Here is a 15,286-nt window from a genome sequence, read left to right on the forward strand (position 1 = left end):
AAAGATGCATTCTTTTGTCTAAGACTTAGTCCTATAAGCCAGACCCTGTTCGCCTTCGAGTGGAAGGACCCGGAGACCGGATTCTCCGGGCAACTCACCTGGACAAGATTACCACAAGGATTCAAAAATTTGCCCACCCTGTTCGACGAGGCCCTGCACCAGGACCTGGCAGACTTCCGAGTCAACAACCCCAGTGTAATCCTCCTGCAATACATGGATGACCTGCTCTTGGCAGTGGAAACTAAACAAAACTGCCTAAAAGGTACTGGGGCCCTGCTAAACCAACTAGGGAAACTGGGGTACAGAGCATCCGCGAAAAAGGCGCAGTGTGCAAAAGATGGGTGACTTACCTGGGATATTTACTAGAAGGTGGCCAGCGGTGGCTAACAGAGGGCCAAAAACAGATAGTTACCCTAATTCCACCACCCAAGAGCACCTGGCAGGTGCAAGAGTTTCTCAGAAGCGCGGGCTTCTGCCGGTTATGGATACCCGGATTTGCGGAACTGGCAGCGCCTCTGTACCCCCTTACTAAACCCAGTACCCCCTTCCTATGGGAAGCAGAGCACCAAAGGGCATTTAATCGAATCAAGAAGGCCCTATTATCGGCCCCCGCCCTGAGCCTCCCTGATGTGACCAAGCCTTTCACGCTGTACATCGATGAGCAGAAAGGAATAGTGAAGGGCGTCCTGGTTCAGAAGCTGGGACCTTGGAAGAGGCCAGTGGCTTATTTCTCAAAAAAACTGGACAATGTGGCCGCTGGATGGCCCCCGTGTTTGTGCATGGTGGCAGTGGTAGCAGTCCTTGTCAAGGACGCAGATAAGTTAACTCTGGGACAAACCCTCACCGTGGTGGCCCCCCACGCCATTGACTCCATTATTCGGCAGCCGCCGGATAGGTGGCTCTCCAACGCCCAAGTGACTCACTACCAAACTATGTTGCTCAATCCGGAATGGATTCAGTTCGGGCCCGCTACTCCCTTAAACCCAGCAACCCTGCTCCTGGACATGGAGCCCGACGCCTGGGTGCCTCATGACTGCCACCAAATCCTGACCGAGACCCATGGCACCCGGGAAGACCTGATGGACCTGCCATTGCCGGACGCGGAGCACACTTGGTACACGGACGGGAGCAGCTTCCTGCATAATGGTGAGCGGAGAGCGGGGGCAGCCATGGTAGATGGACACTCCGTAATATGGGCGAGTGCTTTACCCACAGGAACTTTGGCCCAAAAGGCCAAGCTTGTGGCCCTTACACAGGCTCTCAAGCAGGCTAGCGGGAAAAAGATCAACATTTATACTGACAGCTGCTACGCGTTTGCTACGGCCCATATCCATGGGGAAATTTACCGAAGGAGAGGCCTTCTAACTTCAACAGGTAAAGACATCAAAAATAAGACTGAAATTTTAGACCTCCTAAAGGCACTTTTCCTACCCAAAAAGTTGAGTATTATCCACTGCCCAGGACACCAGCAAGGAAATGACCTTGTAGCAAAAGGAAACAGAATGGCGGACGAGGCTGCTAGAGTGGCTGCGTTAGGCCCGCAGGTTCTACACCTAAGTGCTGCAGAGGCCCACCATGAGCCAGATCACAAGCAACCCCCCTTCCTCTATTCAGATCAAGACTTGGACAGAATCCAGTGTCTAGGGGTGAACTATGATGAACAAAAAAAGGTTTGGACGTATCAGGACAAAGTTGTCCTGCCCCATGAAATGGCTCATGAACTATTATCACAACTTCATAAATGGACTCATCTAGGACATAAAAAATTAAAAAGGCTCTTACAACAAGAGATCCTACCTTACTTTATCCCAGAACTTAACGCTCTAGTCCAACAGGTCACTGAATCCTGTGTCCCCTGCGCCAAGGTTAATGTGGGGCGCCTCAAACTGCTGAAAGGAGCAAGACTCAGGGGAGAGGGACCAGGAGTCAGTTTGGAAGTGGACTTCACTGAGGTTAAGCCAGGAAAGTATGGTAACAAGTATCTCCTAGTTTTTGTAGACACCTTCTCAGGCTGGACGGAAGCTTTCCCTACCAAGCGAGGGACTGCCCAAATTGTCGTTAAAAAAATCATTGAAGACATCTTCCCGCGGTTTGGTCTCCCTCAGGTAATTGGATCCAATAACGGACCTGCTTTTGTCTCCCAGGTAAGTCAGATGGTGGCCAAGGCATTGGGGATAAATTGGAAATTACATTGCACTTACAGATCCCAAAGTTCAGGACAGGTAGAACGAATGAATAGGACAATTAAAGAGACCTTAACTAAATTGGGTATAGAAACTGGCACTAGAGACTGGGTCCAGCTCCTCCCCCTGGCTCTGTTCTGGGCCTAAAACACCCCCGTAAACCATGGACTAACTCCATATGAAATAGTGTACGGAGGACCCCCTCCAGCCGCGAGTCTCCTTGACTCCGCATTAGATCCCTTTATTGATATGCCTAACTTGCAGGCTCGACTGAAGGCGCTCCATATCATACAGAATCAAATTTGGAAGCCCCTGGCTGCAGCTTACAGGACCGAGACCACGTCAGTGCCTCACCCTTTCCAGATCGGGGACTCAGTCTATGTCCAGAGGCACCAGTCCAAGATTCTCGAGCCACTCTCAAGCCACGCTGGAAGGGCCCATACACTGTGCTACTGACCACTCCAATGGCTCTCAAGGTGGACGGAGTCGCTGCCTGGATCCACGCGTCCCACATCAAGCGAGCGTCACTGGAGACCGACGGGACCTCGGGCGAGTCACCACGATGGAAATTACAGCGCACTCAAAATCCTCTCAAGCTAAGACTTTTAAAAACCCCATAATGCTTTTAATCTTGCTTGTCTCAACTGTGACGGCCAAAGCTCCTCATGCCCCCCAAAACCTAACTTGGCAAATAGTGTCGGCCACGGGTAACATTGTATGGTCCCGCAGCTACCTCACGCCTCCTGGACACGGTGGCCCCCCTCACCCCGGACTTGTGTGACCTGGCGGATGGCTCAGAAAATTGGGAAGTCCCGGAGGAATTTTCCCTTGAGGAAACTAATGCGGGACCTACTAGTCTAAAAATGGGGATTATCCCGGGACCTTCTAGGCTCCACCACCTGCCTGGATGTAACAAGCCCAACTTTCGAGCCTCCCTCCAAACCTATGACTTTTATGTGTGCTCCCAGAGAGATAGAAAGGACTCCTACAAACGTAATTGTGGCGGGGAAGAACAATTCTTTTGCAAGGCTTGGGGTTGCAAAACCACGGGAACTACGTACTAGAAACCCTTTTCCAACTGGATCTCATTAGGGTTATGCGGGGCCCACCAAGGGGGGGGGGGGTCCTACAAGTAACCTCCTTAGCATAACCTTCACAGAAGCAGGACAAAACTACCAAAAGTGGGTAGCAGGTAAACAATGGGGCCTCCGATTGTACCAAAATGGCCATGATAAGGGTCTCATTTTTACAATTTGGCTGAGCATAAAGAGCCCAAACCCAGTGCCAGTAGGACCCAACCCGGTCCTAGCAGAACAAGGACCCCCACTATTAAAATGCAAAAAAAGGGGCAACTGTCCGGGCTTGAACAACCACCCCAAGCCATAATACCCCAACCCGAGGAGTTTATACATCTGTAGCGCCCCATGCAAAAGCCTCATCTCCTCTGAACATCAGCCAAATGGAAGCACCATCCCCTCTAACAGCAAAACCTCCTTCACTAACTGGACCACTGCTTGCCCGGCCGCCCACCTGCCGCTCCGCGCGCCCGGCCGCCAGCATGATCGCCGCGCAGCTCCTGGCCTGCTACTTCACCGAGATCAAGGATGACCAGATCAAGAAGATTGACAAGTATCTCTACGCCATGCGGCTCTCTGATGAAACTCTGGTAGATATCATGACTCGCTTCAAGAAGGAGATGAAGAATGGCCTCTCCCAGGATTTTAACCCAACAGCCACAGTCAAGATGTTGCCAACGTTTGTAAGGTCCATTCCTGATGGTTCTGAAAAGGGAGATTTCATCGCCCTGGATCTCGGGGGGTCTTCCTTTCGGATTCTGTGGGTGCAAGTGAATCACGAGAAGAAGCAGAATGTCCACATGGAGTCCGAGGCCTACGAAACCCCCGAGAACATCGTGCATGGCAGCGGGAGCCAGCTTTTCGATCATGTTGCTGAATGCCTGGGAGACTTCATGGAGAAAAGGAACATCAAGGACAACAAACTGCCCGTGGGATTCACCTTCTCGTTCCCTTGCCGACAATCAAAAATAGACGAGGCTGTCCTGATCACCTGGACAAAGCGATTCAAGGCGAGCGGCGTGGAAGGGGCAGATGTGGTCAAGCTGCTGAACAAAGCCATCAAAAAGCGAGGGGACTATGACGCCAACATCGTGGCTGTGGTGAACGACACGGTGGGGACCATGATGACATGTGGCTACGACGACCAGCAGTGTGAAGTCGGCCTGATTATTGGCACCGGCACCAACGCGTGCTACATGGAGGAGCTGAGGCACATCGACCTGGTGGAGGGTGACGAGGGCAGGATGTGCATCAACACGGAGTGGGGGGCCTTCGGCAACGACGGCGCCCTGGAAGACATCCGCACTGAGTTTGACAGGGAGATCGACCGGGGCTTGCTCAACCCGGGGAAGCAGCTGTTCGAGAAGATGGTCAGTGGCATGTACATGGGGGAGCTGGTCCGGCTGATCCAGGTCAAGATGGCCAAAGAGGGCCTCTTGTTCGAAGGGCGAATCACCCCAGAGCTGCTCACCCGAGGGAAGTCCAACACCAGCGACGTGTCAGCCATCAAAAAGAATAAGGAAGGCCTCCACAACGCCAAAGAGATCCTGACCCGCCTGGGAGTGGAGCCGTCCGACGATGACTGTATTTCCGTTCAGCATGTGTGCACCATTGTCTCGTTCCGCTCGGCCAACCTGGCGGCTGCCACGCTGGGCGCCATCTTGAACCGCCTGCGGGACAACAAGGGCACGCCCCGGCTACGCACCACCGTTGGTGTCGACGGCTCTCTGTACAAGACACACCCACAGTATTCCCGGCGTTTCCACAAGACCCTGAGGCGCCTGGTGCCTGACTCCGATGTGCGCTTCCTGCTGTCGGAGAGTGGCAGCAGCAAGGGGGCTGCCATGGTGATGGCGGTGGCCTACCGCCTGGCTGAGCAGCACTGGCAGATAGAGGAGACCCTGGCCTACTTCCGCCTCACCAAGGAGATGCTGCTGGAGGTGAAGAAGAGGATGCGGACCGAGATGGAGGCGGGGCTGAGGAGGCAGACGCACGACAAGGCCGTGGTCAAGATGCTGCCCTCCTTCGTCCGCAGCACCCCCGACGGCACCGAGAACGGTGACTTCTTGGCCCTGGATCTCAGAGGAACGAACTTCCGCGTCCTGTTGGTGAAAATCCGTAGCGGGAAGAAGCACACAGTGGAGATGCAAAACAAGATCTATGCCATCCCTCTGGAGATCATGCAGGGCACTGGGGAAGAGCTGTTCGACCACATCATCTCCTGCATCTCCAACTTCCTGGACTACATGGGAATCAAGGGCCCGCGGATGCCACTGGGCTTCACATTCTCGTTCCCCTGCAAGCAGACGAGTCTGGACGCGGGAATCTTGGTCACCTGGACCAAAGGCTTCAAGGCAACTGACTGCGTGGGCCATGACGTAGCCACTTTACTGAGGGACGCCATCAAAAGGAGAGAGGAATTTGACCTGGATGTGGTGGCCATGGTCAATGACACGGTGGGCACCATGATGACCTGTGCATACGAGGAGCCCACCTGCGAGGTTGGACTTATTGTAGGGACGGGCTGCAATGCCTGCTACATGGAGGAGATGAGGAACGTGGAGATGCTGGAGGGGAACGAGGGGCAGATGTGCATCAACATGGAGTGGGGCGCCTTTGGTGACAACGGTTGTCTGGATGACATCAGAACCATCTATGACCGACTGGTGGACGAATATTCTCTAAACGCTGGGAAGCAGAGGTACGAGAAGATGATCAGCGGCATGTACCTGGGGGAGATCGTCTGCAACATCCTCATCGACTTCAAGAAGGGCTTCCTCTTCCGTGGGCAGGTCTCCGAGCCACTCAAGACGAGGGGCATCTTTGAGACCAAGTTCCTCTCTCAGATCGAGAGCGACCGGCTGGCGCTGCTCCAGGTGTGGGCCATCCTCCAGCAGCTGGGTTAAACAACCTCATAAAAGGGGCTTATTCCATTATTAATCATAACAATCCCAACCTGACCTCCTCTTGCTGGCTTTGCCTGACCTCCAGTCCACCATATTATGAAGGCATAGCAGTCACCGAACCCTACAACGCTACTAGAGGTGTTTAATGCCCATGGGAAAGAATGCAGCCCAGGCTCACTTTGACCCAGGTCTCCGGTCAGGGAACCTGTGTGGGGAACCTTCCCCCGTCCCATGCCCAACTATGTAACAACACCATCCCCAGTGTACAGTTAGCAACTTATGCTTATGTTAGCCCGGGCTACGGCAATTGGTGGGCTTGTAATATGGGATCACTCCTTGTGTGTCTCCCTCAGTTCTTAATGCCACCCAGGATTATTGCGTTATGGTGCGGCTGGTGTCCCCAATAATGTACCATCCGACTAACACCCTAGAAGAGTTCTATGACAAACATCCCACCCGTTTCCACAGAGAGCCGGCCTCCCTAACCTTGGCAGTCCTATTAGGTCTGGCGGGAGTGGGGACTGGGGTAACGGCCCTAGTTAAAGGTCCTCAATACTACAATGAACTGAAAGGGGCCATTGATGAGGACATTCAGGCCCTAGAACAATCCATAACCAGGCTAAAAGAATCTCTTACTTCTCTGTCCGAAGTGGTCCTTCAGAACAGAAGAGGGCTTGACCTACTCTTCCTAGAGAAGGGTGGCCTCTGTGCAGCCCTAGGCGAGGAGTGCTGTTTTTACGTCGACCACTCAGGAGTCATAGAAGACTCCATGACAAAACTTAGAGCTAGGCTGGACAAGAGGCGTAGGGAACGAGAGGCTCAACAAGGCTGGTTTGAAGGATGGTTTAACACAAAACCCTGGCTGACCACCCTTGTATCCTCAATCATGGGCCCCCTCATTATCCTCCTGATTCTAACCTTTGGTCTGTGCATCCTCAACTGTTTACTCCAGTTCATACGAAGCCTGGTGTCTACTGTGCAAGCTCTAGTACTCACCCAACAGTACCAACCCCTCTGGAACAAAGGAAGCACATAAATTTTAAGATTAAAATTTGCCCATAAGAAAAAGAGGGGGATGAAGAGCCATTCCCCTCCGGCCCAGATGAAGTAACCTTTGTCCTACTTAGTGAGTTAGTTCTTAGAAGTAACCTTTGCCCTACTTAGTGTGCTAGTTCCTAGAAAGAGCCCTAGGCACCAGCTGTCACTTGAGATGTGGTTAGCAGCAGGAACCCCGCCTCCAGGCTTTGTGATAACTCCTAGTTGCAGAGCACCTTCTGGTGAGCAGCAGATATCCCACCCTAAAGTCTTAAAGTGACTCCTGTGATAGCCAGAAAAATTTTCCCTCCACTAACCCCCTCATTTAAATCCTCCAATCAGTGTGTAAATCGTGTGTGTATCATTTAAACCCTCCAATTAGCGTGTAAATTGTGTGTATTAAGTAAATTATGTGGTTTTTCCCTTTAAAAATGCTCATTAACAACTGTTTGGGGCTTCTTCTTTGGATGGCTTTGTGCTGTTGAGGGGCCCGTCTGCGCAGACGTTGAATAAATCCTCTTGTGTGTTGCATCTACTGGTTTGGAATCTGAGTCTTTGGGGTGCGCATCTCGACGTGTCGGGGTCCTAGTTCAGGAACCCAACATGACTATTTCAAGACCCAGTATATGAGGGTTCTTCAAAAATTGGTGGAAAACATATATTATGAAAAAAATCATGCATGTATTTCTATGTTTTGCACCAAAGTGAACACATACTAACTTGTGATGCCATGCCTGCACAAGATCTAGTTCAAAGCACTAAGAAGAACAGCCCTAAAGGGACTGGCACTGTGGCTCAGCAGGTTAAACAGCCAACTACAATGCCAGTCTCCCATATGGGTGATGGTTTGAGTCCCGGCTTCTCCTTTTCTGATCCAGTTCCCTGCTACCACATCTAGGAAAGCAGTGGAGGATGGCTTAAGTGCATGGGCTCCTGCCATCCACATGGGAGCCCTGGATGGAATTCTAGGATCCTTTCTGCAAGCTGGCCAAGCCCCAGCTGCTGCGGCCATCTGTGTTTTGAGGAGTGAATCAGCAGATGGAAGAGCTCTTTCTCTCTAACTTTGCATTTCAAATAAATAAATAAATCTTCTTAAGAGAGAGAGAGAGAGCCCCTAACAAAGCAACAGAAATTCTGCTAAATGCCTAGTAAGAATAAACAGCAGGTCTGTGGCAAAGCTTGATGGGAGAATGGTGAAAGCACCAAAAAGTGCAGGAGGACAACGCCCCCAAAGAAATCAGCAGTTCACACATGGATGCATTGTCTGTTGCAGCAGCTCATCCACCTCAATTTGTGAGGCAGAAATTAACCCTGTCCATGCCCTAATTGAAGAGGACCAATGCTAACCAGGTGAGATGGTACAAAACACCACCTACATCTCAATTCAATTAGCTTACACAATCCCGGCTGAAAAATTAAAGCAGGCCAAATTTTCTGCTCCATAGTCAGCAGCAGACAAGACAGAACTTCCAATGGAAATGCTAAATAATGAGGATCAAGATGCTGAAGCATTTCTTCCAAGAAGGGCAACAGGAGATGAAACCTGGCTTTACTGGTATGATCCCAAAGGCAAAGCACAATGCAAGCAGCGGCTACCGAGAGGTGGGAGTGGTCCAGTCAAAGCAAAAGGGGCTCAACTGGTCAAGGGCAAAGGCTGCAGCAACAGTTTGGGGGATGTTCTAGGCATTTTTCTGGTTGGCTTTTTGGAGGGTCTAAGAATGATAACCTGTGCTTATTTTGAGTCTGCTTTGGAGATGTCAGCCAAGGCTTTAGCAGCAAGATGCCTGGCAAAGCTTTATCAGCAAATCCTTCTCCACCACCACAATGCTCCTGCTCAGACTTCTTACCAAAAAGGGCAATTCTGCAAGTGTTTTAAAGGAAAATCATTGGGCCTTTGATTTGGCTCCTTCTGACTTTGTCTTCTAATCTTAAGAACTCTTTAAAGGAACCCATTTTTCTTCAGTGAATTGTGTAGAAAAGATCGCATGAGCACGGGTTAAAAGCCCAGGACTCTCACTTATTTAGAGATAAACTAAATGGCTGCACGCATCACTTACAAAAGTGTCTTGAACTTGACAGAGCTTATGTTGGGAAACACGGTCCACATTTTAATCTTATTTTCAAAGTTTTCAAAGACTTATTTTATTTACTTGAAAGATAGGTTGAGAGAGAAAGAGAGTGACCAAAAGAGAAAGAGAGACCAATCTTCAGTCCACTGGTGCACTCCCCAAGTGCCTGCAGCAGCCAGATCTGGGTTAGGCTGAAGCCAGGAGCCTGAAACTCCATCTGAGTCTCCCCTGTGGCTGCAGGGGCCCAAGCCCTTGGGACATCTTCTAATGCCTTCCCAGGCACATTACCACGGAGCTGAACTGGTGCTCCAATGTGGGATACTGGCAGCACCGGACTGGTTTCACCCACTGTTCCACAATGCTGGCCCCTCTACTGCAATCTCACCTACATTATTACAGCATTTTTTAAGTTCTCCCATATACTTAAGGCAAAGTCCATCGTTAAAGAGTGTCAGTTTAATTTGATATTTTAAAACATTCTTTTGAAAATTAGAATTTTAAAATCAGCTTCTTGCCATGTCAGAATAAAACATTATTCATTTATTTTATTTGAGAGGCAGCAAGATGGAGAGAAAGAGCTAGAGCTAGAGGCAGAGAACTCCCATCCGCTGATTCACTGCCCAGAAGCTGCACCAGGCTGAAGCCAGGAGCTGGGAACTTAATCCAGGTCTCCCACTTGGGTTGCAGGAACCCATGAACTTGAGTCATCACTGCTACAACCCCTGTCCCCCAATAGGGTGCACATTAGCAGGGAGGCAGAATTGGGAACAGAGCCAGGACTTAAACCCAGGCCCTCTTACATGGGATGTGGGCATCCCAAGTGGTGTCAACCGCTAGGCCAAATGCCCACCTTTGTTTTTTAACTCAAAGCATTGCTGACAGGGAGCTCAGACAACAATCTGAAGAAATGCCCACTCTGCTGTTTTCCTGCTGTTATCCACACTTGCCTTGCCAGTGTTACTTAGCAAGTTATTACAAAATTATTGCAAATTTTTACAAAATTATTACAAATAATTTAAGCTAGTTTTCCATTCCTCTAAGGGTTTTTGTACTTAAAACAATATTATGCATCAACCCTTTACCAGATAAATATGAATTACAATGCATTACAAATAATTGAAATCAAATAAAAACACAGGGAGCTCTAGCAAACCATACACCTTCTGAAATCTCCACTTGTCCCCTGGGGTATCCCACATTCCACACTTCAGTGCTACTGAGAGTGTAATCTGTGGGCCAGCATCAGCCCTCAAACTATCTCCAGGCCTCAATGAGATAAAGTAGAGAAATGAAAACTTCTGGCAGTCTCAAAGATAACACTATGCCATCTCATTTCACTCTACAGGGAGAGGTTTGTATTTTTTCTATTTTGTATTCATTTTATTTTATTTTTTGAAATGCCTGTTACTAGGCTTTATGAAAGGAAGAGTTGTAGACAGATTGAAAATAAAACCACTCATCCCTTTACTACAAAGAGTTGAGAAACACAAGCATGCGTGACCCCTGGACAGATGCATGTGGACAGAGGGAGGGTACTGCCCAGCCAGAGCAGGAAGGCCAGGACAGAGGCCTGCAATGCAGAGGCAAAGACATAAACTACTTTGAGATTCAGGCCATGTATCCCCGACATAGAAAATGCACAAGGAGCACCATGTGCCAGTTCCTTGGGTCCTTCTCCCCAAAACAATGAAAGAGATGACCTGGAAACAAGAGGGTGTTGCTGGCCAGAAGTTCTGTGCAGAAGAGCGGATTCCAGACTTCAGCTAAGGAGTGTCACATGCTGCAGCTACATCCCAAGGTATGTAGGGTAGGGCACCTCATCAGACCCTGAGAAGCAACCGGAAACCATGCACAGGGTCTCTGGGCAAGCAGGGAAGGAAAAGAATACAACCGCACAGCCACTCCTCCCAGGCCTGCTTTCCTCTCATACCCACAAGGGTGTCAGGTATTCTGCCAATATGCCTATCAGTCACGGCTCCAGCCTGCACCAGAGTGGTCTACGTGGATGCAGGCAAGCTCCTCGGGGCACTTCCCCACCAGCACTAGCGTCCACGCATGCAATTTCCTTCTCAAGCTTGCAGGACCAAAGATCTATAAAGAGATGCTCTAATTCCACTCCGCTTCACTCAGTGCTGGGACCTTCTCACCCATGAGATCAGCCATCTAGTGAAACTTCAGTCTGTAGCCAAGATCCACATCCCATCAGCCTACATGACCACCCAGACACTTCAACAGAGTGGAGGCAGGGGCTCCTTCCAACAGAAGTGTCGTTTTTCCAAATCCAGGCAAGGGATCACAGAGTTGCTCCTTCCACTGAATCATCCACAGAGCCACTGATTAAAGGAGCACTGACGTTACAGAGAAGGGCATGAAGACCACTGCTGGTTAAAGGAAGGGCATCCTCAAGGCAATGGCAGGGAAAGACACAGTGCTGTGGGAAGAGATCCCTCCAAGAGGCAGGGACAACAGGCACAGTGGATAGAGGATGGCCTTGAGTCAAACTTGAGCTCAAATTCTACTTCCTCACATTACAGACTGGGTGACCTTGAGCCCATAACGGAGCCTCCTTGTTGCTATGAGGATTTCTCCACCTGCAGAATAACGAAACTACAGCCTTCCTTACCTCAAAGGGTTATTTGCAGGCTGCGTAGGAAATGAGCGGCATATCAGAGGTGCTGAATTTAGTTTCCTAATCGTCCTGATTTTCTCCTAGAGAGCTTTTGAATCGGCTGAGTCTTTCTGCACCCGACAGCCATTCCCGGTAATTGGAGTCGCCTAATCATGTGCCTGTGAGTTTTCAGTCTTTGCCTCTCACCAGCTCCTCCTGTTCTCCTCAGGAAACATGTTCTTGAGAGTCCCTTGTTCCGAAGCTGGTGGAGAAAGGCACCCAGACTCTGGTGTGACCTGCACAGGTATTTCAGTTACCCACGGCAGCAGAAGGAACCACCCTGAACCTAGGGACTTAAAGCAGCTGCCTTTTCTTGCTTTCGACAAGTCAGGGAGCTAAGGGACTGACACTCCGTGGCAGATCGATGGGTAGCTGGGGTCAGCTAAGACCATGGAGTTGAATTGGTCTTTTTCTGCCCATGCCATAGATTCCATCCGGAGCTCTGCAGTGTAAGGCAGAAGCTGTGTAGTCCACAGAGGCTGCAGAACATCTGCTGTGTCACTTCTACCATGCTCCAATGGTGAGAGCAAGTCACAGCCAGCTGGGATTCCCAGGGCCCCGTCAGCCTCTGCTCTACAGGGGAGGAGCAGTGGATTCATGTGGCTAAGGGTGAGCACACTGAAATGAGCCGGAGGAGATGCCACGTTCCCTTCTCAGGCTCTGCCACAGTGCCTCTGTGCAGGTCACCTGGGCACCTCTGCAGGGAACACAGAAGACGAAGCAAGCCCAAACGCACATGCAGTGGGGGCTGTAGGAGCTCCATCACCCAGGCCCATCCAGAGGCCCCACTCCTGCTGAGCTAGATGGGAAAGAACTAGGAGAAACCCCCTCTGTGGTGGCACAGGCCCCTCCCCTGGCCCGGGGTCTCAGTCATCTCATCCCTCAAATGAGGGCCATGATATCCCAACCTTGCAGAAGCCTCTGTGCAGATGCAAGGGCATGCAGGGTGGGGCACTGCTTGGAAACAACCCTCACCTGTGCTATTCACCTGCACTCTGTCCCCAGCTTACACCACATCTGCTCTTTCTCATCCCCAGCCACAAGTGTTCAGCCATGTATCCATTTGTCCTATACACAGAGCTGTGTGTTCCATCCTTCTTAGTCCCCAAACACACACGTCATGCCAGGTGCTGCTCTGACAACCACACAGGTATGAACTCCTGGAGCAGATGTGTAGCGTAGCAGTTGAGGCAGCTAAGACTGGGATGCCTGCATCACATATCACAGTATTTAGTTTGATTCCCAGTTCTGGTTCTTGGCAACAGCTTCCTGCCACAGCAGACAAACCCTGGTAGGCAATGGTGATGGTTGTAGCAGCTGGGTCCCTGTCACCCATGTGGGAGGCTGGGGTTGTGATTCTAGCTTCCTGCTCTTTGCTCTGACCTGGCCCATCCATAGCTGTTGCAGGTTTTGGGAGAGTGAAGCAGCAGATTCTCTCTCTCTCTCTCCCTCCCTCCCTCTTTTTCTGCCAAAGGAAGACAGGAAAGAAAAAAAGTAATTTTTTGTTTCCAAATACATGAACTCTCTAGTTGTGGTGATACCCTTCTAAGGTAGGCACGGTTACCAACTCCATGTACTATGAGCAGATTGAAGCAAAAGTGGGCTTCCAGTTAAGGGACCGATGACCGCCTTTTCTGGTCACAATGTGCCCATGGTCTCATAGCTACTCTCACATTACCCTTCCAGGGCCCTGGCTTCTGGGATATGCCCTGAGCCAAGAGCAGGATCTAAGGTGTGAGAAGCACACCAAGCCAACAAGGGGAAGCCCCAGAGCTCAAGATGCATCCACTCAGCGGATGTTCCTCCACCAGCGGTGGTTCCATAGGCACTACCTCAGTGCCTCTAACTCAAAATTCTGTCACCTGCTCTCGCTAGGAAAACACCCAGCCCCTCACTTAGGAACACTTCCCTGCACAGCCCACCTGGAGTCAACTCCTTAACACAGTTGGTGCAAGCAAGCCTCTGGTCCCCAAGATGCTGAGGGGCTCATGCCCAATCTGCACACGAGTGGAGTGAGGGCAGAAAATCCTCCCACCTGCCCACCACAGGGGTTGGCATGGCTGGGAATAATGACTTAGTGGTGTCTGAAGAGGAAACAATAAGAGGATACTACATTTTGGGTGGTCTGACATTCAAAGCATCCCCAGGATGGTGGCTGAGCTTATTAGAGAAAGGGTGGGAGGGCTCACACAGTATGACAGAGCCAGTGCAGAGGGGTTACAGGAGGTGTGGTTGGACTGTGTGCTATGAAGGGTGGTTGAGCTGCAACCAGTTCAAGTCTAGTTCCACCTCAAACTATTCTGTGCAAACCTGAACGCATTACTTGAATGCTCAAGCCTTGGTTTTCCTATCTGCAAGGTAGGAACAGTCATATCCACCTGCTTTATATAAGATCACATGATAAGCCTGCTAAAATGTGTCTGGGGCATTCTTGGAGCTCAGTGAACCCTGAAGCACATTCCTACACTGGGAAGCATTCTAAGGGGGAGGCTTCCCCAGGCTCTCCTCAAAGGAAGAAGAGAACCATGTGCAGCTCTGCACTCACACTCTGCTTCAGTTTCTGCACCTGCCGCTTCTTGGTCATATCATTTTGGGCAAGTTCCAAGGCTTCTTTGTACCCTAGATTTTTCATCTGTAAAGTGAAGTTAATAACCATTTCAATGATCTCTATCTGCATCATAAAATCATTGCAAAAACAGTAGCTTAAGGCAACAATCACTCACCATTGTTTTATTTATTAGAACACGCTCTTGCAATTTGGACAGAGTTTGGCAATGGCTCATCTCTGCTCCATGTGCTATCAGCCATGGCGGACCATGGTGGCTACAGAGACTCTTGCTTCACTCACACGGCTTCATTCACATGACTTCACTCACACGGCTGGAGACTTGGTGGAGCTACCAACCAGGAGCTCAGTAGGGGTTGCAGGCTAGGGCCTCAGTTTCCCTGCACACAGCCTCTCTTCATTGCTGAACATTGTGGCTTCAGGGTACTCAGACTTTGCATGTGACAGCTCACTTTGGGGCCAAATGAGGGGATGTCCAGGATCTAAAGATTGAGGCCCAGCCCTGTCATGTATCAGTTCTGTAGCATTCTGTTGATCAAGTGGATTACAGGGTGGCCCAGGCTGAAGGGGACTTGGAGAATGTATGATACACTGGGGACCATCGGAATAGCAGCTCTTACCACAGTCCTGTCTTCCCCATAGAGCTATGGGTGGGATCAAATGTACCCACATAGCTATAGCACTTACCCACGCATGAGTGCTCTGCTGATGCTGACAGACAGTACAGTGGAGTGGCCAAAGCTGGGGAAGCCGACTCCCCTAAGATTATTCCACTCTCACCAT

General features: G+C 50.3%; 1 protein-coding gene and 1 pseudogene across 4 annotated transcripts in view; one reads left to right on the forward strand and one right to left on the reverse strand.

The window, feature by feature from the left end:
- LOC127488765 (glutamate receptor ionotropic, delta-1) overlaps positions 1-15,286 on the reverse strand; it is a 754,955-nt gene that overhangs the window by 174,388 nt on the left and 565,281 nt on the right. The window lies entirely within an intron of this gene.
- LOC103351328 (hexokinase-1 pseudogene) lies at positions 3,687-6,184 on the forward strand (annotated as a pseudogene).

This window comes from Oryctolagus cuniculus, chromosome 15 (genome assembly GCF_964237555.1).
Source record: "Oryctolagus cuniculus chromosome 15, mOryCun1.1, whole genome shotgun sequence".
Classification (NCBI taxonomy): domain Eukaryota; kingdom Metazoa; phylum Chordata; class Mammalia; order Lagomorpha; family Leporidae; genus Oryctolagus; species Oryctolagus cuniculus.